At 38.8% G+C, this 5,477-nt stretch overlaps 1 protein-coding gene across 2 annotated transcripts in view; it reads left to right on the top strand.

Moving 5' to 3' along the window:
* Positions 1 to 2,447: 2,447 nt before the first annotated feature.
* The window catches only part of LOC143019940 (uncharacterized), an 82,368-nt gene continuing 79,338 nt past the window's right edge, over positions 2,448 to 5,477 (top strand). For both annotated transcript variants that reach the window (XM_076175933.1, XM_076175932.1), the window contains exon 1: positions 2,448 to 2,684. The gene's annotated coding sequence lies outside the window, so the exon portion shown is untranslated. The remainder of the gene's footprint in view (positions 2,685 to 5,477) is intronic.

The raw sequence follows: 5,477 nt of genomic DNA, 5'->3' as shown, positions 1-5,477 counted from the left end.
CTCTTTCCTTCTCTTTTCTCTCTCTCTCTCTCTCTCTCCCTCACTGTCCCTCCCGTCTCTCTCTCTTTATCTCTCTTTCCCTCACTGTCCCTCCCCGCTCTCTCTTTATCTCTCTCTGTCTCTCATCCCTTCTCTGTCCCCCCGCTCTCTCTCTCTCTCTCTCTCTCTTCTCTAGCCACCTGTCACCTTTCCACCTCTCCCTCCATTCCTTTCACCTTGTATACATGAGTGATAAACCGCGGCCCCACGGCAGCCGGAAACGATCCTCGTAGTCTCTCGTAGATCTCTCTGGGAAGACACTTTGGACTATTGGCTTCTGTGTTCTGTGAGTGTGGGACTCTTGCTGTGTAACTGGGTAGAAAGAGGAGGAGGAGGAGGACGAGGAGGAAGTTGAAGAGGAGGAGGACGAGGAGGAAGTTGAAGAGGAGGAGGAAGAGGAGGAGGAAGAGGAGGAGGAAGAGGAGGGAAGGAAGAGGAGGAGGAAGAAGAGGAAGAGGAGGAGAGGAACAGAAAGAAGAAGAGGAAGAGGAGAAGGGAAAAGAAGAAGAGGAGGGGGAAGAGAAGGAAAAAGAAAATGAGGAAGAGAAGGAAGAGGAAGAAGAGGAGGAGGAGGAAGAGGAAAAGGAAGAGGAAGAAAAGGAAAAGGAGGAGAGGGAGGAAGAGAAGAAAGAGGAGGAAGAGGAACAGAAGGAAAAGGGGGAGGAGGAGGAGGAGGAGGAAGAGGAAGAGGAGGAGGAGGAGGAGGAAGAAGAAGAGGAGAGAGAGGGGAGGAGGAATGAGAAGGGGCGTGTGGATTTGTTAGTAGTTAACACCAGTGACGTCAGCACATATTTGTGTGTCCGCCAGTGGACAAAATGCTTTTTTTTTTGTTTGTGCATGTGTACCGCAACAATTATGGTGGTGGCACACTAGGCTAGCATGCTACTTGCTTTTGCTATTTCGTTTAAATAGCAACAACTTCGGTGACAGTATTGTAGACTTCCGTAAGAGCGTCTCATCAACGTGTCTAACATTCGTATCTTAGGTTTAACCAAGGTCTAAATATAGGTTTATAACTTCTCTTAGTTCATCATTCAGTTTCTCACTATATGACGTCATCAATAGTAATTTGACGTTTGGAAATTTGAAAAACAAAAACTCGTAACCGAAGTAATTTCTACTCAAAACCAAGTAGCAAAACCAAGTAGCATGCTAGCGAGAAATGTCTAGTAAGCTTCCATCCCGGGTGGTCCATTCACATATGTGTGCGCGTTCCATTTGCATATGTGCGCATGCGCGTTCTGATGTGGGACGACTGTGAATTGTGATTGGTTGCTACTCGCTTGCAGGTTGATTCCTCTCATGTGATTTGTGTGCCTTGGTTTGGTGTGTTTGTTTGCGAGAATTGATGCAAGGCTGAGTATATATCAACACATTGTTGGAACCTACTATATACGTTTACAATACTTACATTTCTATCATTACAATTGTTGGAACCTAGTATGTATGTTTACAATATTTACATTTTTATCATTACAATTATTGGAACCTTGTATGTATGTTTACAATATTTATGTCTTCGTTATTACGGGCGTGTTCAACCACAGAATTGTTTGTACCTGTTATTCTCATATACTGTTTTCATAGTTGTCATTACTTCTTTAATAACAGTAACTAAGTGATTCATAACCAGGTTACATTGGCGAGGTGCAATTATTCTCTCTCTCTCTCTCTCTCTCTCTCTGACTCTCTTTTTCTCTTTTTGTTTATGTCTCTGTCTTACATACATACGCACACGTTTTAAGCGAAGGTACCAAGACACTAGTGCATTTTGGGGGCCTGAAATCAATTGTATGGGTCAACAGGAAGCGATGCACACACATTTTTCCTTTATCCACGGGTTTACGATTCTTCGGTTGTATAAGTTGATGACAATAAGTATAATCCTCACTGAACCCAACATAACCTAGTCTTTATTCCACTGTTGATATTCGGCGTACTGGGGTGACAATTCTTCATGTGACCCATTTTCATAAAATGTAACAGTACATAGGATACAAGCAAATCATAACTACGTGATTTGTGAAGAAAAAATGCTATATCGGTGTCTTTTGGAAGATTTTGTCCTGGCTAGCACCAAACTATTCTCTTCAGCTCACCGGGCGGTTTTTTTTTTCCAGTCTGCCATGCGCACGTTACCAAGGACGCATGCAATGTTGTCCGTTAATTAATCATATCTGTAACCATTCGAAATGCTCTGAAAATGGAAATATGCTTTACTGTGGTTGGTTCTGAATTTATATACCAAGAGGATATGGAATCTAAATTTAGACATAATGAGGTTTAATAGATCTAAAAAAAAAAAAAGGAGGAAAAAACTCGTATTGGCAAGCGTTGCCAAGAGTTGCCAAGTGTGCGATAACCTTGGCTGGGCAGACATCCGTCTTACTAAGATCGCGTTCAGTCAGTAGTAGAACGTAAGAGAAGGTACACGTGTGTGGTTCACCATTCACCTCCGTTACTCGGTAAACATAAGTCGACTGAAACAATAATAAAAGAGACAGTGAAAGTTTTATAACCGTCTTGCCATTTGAAAAGTAATGGTCCAATTTGAATTTCATTAATTACTAACATTTGAAACAGTAAGTCTCCGTGCACTCCTTCATGCATTGTGGAACTTCCCGCTAACGAGTGTTGCTCCTGAGGTAAGTCTCACCTGTACAACCCGGAAAAGAATTAATTCATTCTGGAGATAAGTAACCCAATTATGTTTTCATTCAATCTCGCTTTACCATGGTCTTGGATCACATGTTGGACTCGTGATCGACAGCTATTTCCCTCTCGTAAGAGAGTTCAGAGATCATGTATGACCGATCTATGGGTAATGCTGTGTGTGTATTTACCTAGTTGTATTTTACCATCCTCCAAGGGACAGTTCAGGGGAAGAGGAGACGAGGCAGGCAGAGGAAGAAGTGGGTAGACAATATCACAGAATGGACAGGGAAGCACTTTGCAGAGACCCAGGCCCTTGCCCACGACCGTGAAAGATGGAGGTCACTACTGAATTGTTCATCGATGCAGTGCCCCTACGACCCAGGGGGGTTAAGGGATTCGTGATCGTGATCGTGTGATTTTACGGGAAGGGGAGCTATGCTTGTGGTGTCCCGTTTTCATTTCTCGTTTTATCTAAACTATTTTTAAATTCATGTATTGTTTTTGCACACACCACTTTCTCATCTAACTTGTTCCAACTGTCTATTACTCTGTGAGGAAAGCTGTTCTTTTTCAGGTCTCTTCTATATCTGTCTTTTTTTATTTTCTTTCCATGTCCTCTTGTATTTCTGTCATCCCATTTTATCAGATTCTCTCTATCAGTAATTTCTATGCCTTTCATGATTCTGTAAATAGCTATCAAGTCTCCTCTCGCTCTACTTTGCTCTAGTGTCTGTAGTTCAAGTTTTGCTAGTATCTCTTCATATGATAGTTTTGAGAGTGTAGGTGCCAATTTTGTAATTGCTCTTTGTATTCCTTCAAGTTTTTTTTATACATTTTTTTGTACTTGGTGACCATATCGTTGCTGCATATTCCAATCTTGGTCTTATCAGGGTGATTAGAATTTTCTTCACCATTTCTTCATCCATGTATGTAAATGCAACTAGATTGTTCTTATTAAATTATAGGTTTCTCCAAAAATCTTATTTATATGTTTCTCAGGTGACATATTATTCATAACAATGACTCCCAGGTCTTTTTAATTTTCTACTTTTTTTTATTCCTTCTTCTCCCAATTTATATGATCTTGTTATTCTGTTTTTACTTTTTCCAAATTCCATTATACTAAACTTCTTTGTATTGAACTCCATCTCCCACTTCCTACTCCATTCCTGTACTTTATTTAGATCTCTCTGTAGTGATTCGCAATCTTCTTCCGTGTTCACTTTTTTCAATAGTTTTGCATCATCTGCAAAGAAGCTCATATACTTTCAATTCCTTCATCCATATAATTAATATATATAGCAAACATTATTGGGGCCAGAACTGTTCCTTGTGGAACACCGCTTATTACTTCATCCCATTTTGAGTGTTGGTCTCTTATCACTACTCTCATTTTTCTTTCTTGCAAAAAGTCTTCCATCCAATTTAGCAGTTTGCCCTGTATTCCTCCTTCAGTTTCTAATTTCTTTAGCAACTTCTTATGTGGTACTTTGTCAAAAGCTTTTTTTAGGTCTAGAAATGCACAATCAGCCCATCCATCTCTTTCTTGTATTATATCTATTAGCCTTGAATAGAAACATATTAAATTGGTGACGCATGATCGTCCTTGTCTGAATCCAAATTGTCTTGGATTTAGCACGTTTTTTTTTTTTCTAAATATTTTACCCATCTATTTTTGACAATTCTTTCACAAATTTTTGCTATTGTACTTGTTAGAGAGACTGGCCTATATTTGTTAGGGTCTTCTTTATTTCCCCCTTTATATATAGGTACTATATTTGCTTTTTTCCAATATTCTGGAACTTTACCTTCTTTCAAGGAACTGTTTATTATGCTATGTATTATGTCTGCCAGTTCATTCCTGCATTCTTTCAAAATCCAGTTTGCTATTTCATCGGGTCCATGCGATTTTCTGACATCAAGATTACTCAAGTGGTTCAATATTTCATTCTTTGTTACTTCTATTTCTTTCATAGTGGGGACTTTCTCTTTCCATTCAATCTCTTCAGGTTGTATGTTCTCCCTTGTAAACACAGATTTAAAATGCTTGTTCATAATTTCCGCCATTTCAATTTCCTCTGTGTATTCAACTCCTCCTTGTCTTAATTTCTCTAAATTTTGTTTGTTTTTCAGTTTGTTGTTAACAAATCTGTAGAATAGTTTTGGTTGATCTTTACATTTTTCTATGACATCCTTTTCATATTTTCTCTTTTCCTCTCTGCACGCTTGTACATATTCATTTCTATAACAAGTATATATTTTCCATTTTTCTGGTCTTTTGTTTTTCTTCCATTTGGCCCAGGCTTTGTCTCTTTTGTCTTTTATCTCCCTACAACTTTTATTGTACCAGCACTTTACATATTCTTTTTCTTGTTTTTGTCTTGGGACATACTTTTCTACTCCTTTTTTATAGATTTTTGTCAAAATATTCCATTTCTCTTCTACTGTTGTATCTTCTTTGTGTATTCTTTCCCAGTTTTCATTTTGGAAGAATTCTCTTATTTTATCAAAATTTGCTTTTTCATACATCAATCTTCCTTTTCTATATTGTTCATTTCTTTTCATGTATTTTTTCTCATTCAGCTCTAGTTCTATCAATATGTGATCACTTTTGCTTATTGGTGCCTGGTATTCTATCTTTTCCACTATTTCAGGTTCTGATGTGATGTGTGTGTGTGTGTGTGTGTGTGTGTGTGTGTGTGTGTGTGTGTGTGTGTGTGTGTGCGCGATACCGACTAAAGGTCAAAGACACATGACCTAATCTATGCAGTACTGTTTTGGTC

The sequence above is a fragment of the Oratosquilla oratoria genome, chromosome 38, assembly GCF_046742065.1.
Source record: "Oratosquilla oratoria isolate Oo_2021 chromosome 38, ASM4674206v1, whole genome shotgun sequence".
Taxonomy (NCBI): Eukaryota; Metazoa; Arthropoda; class Malacostraca; order Stomatopoda; family Squillidae; genus Oratosquilla; species Oratosquilla oratoria.
This window is presented reverse-complemented; position numbering and strand designations above follow the sequence as displayed.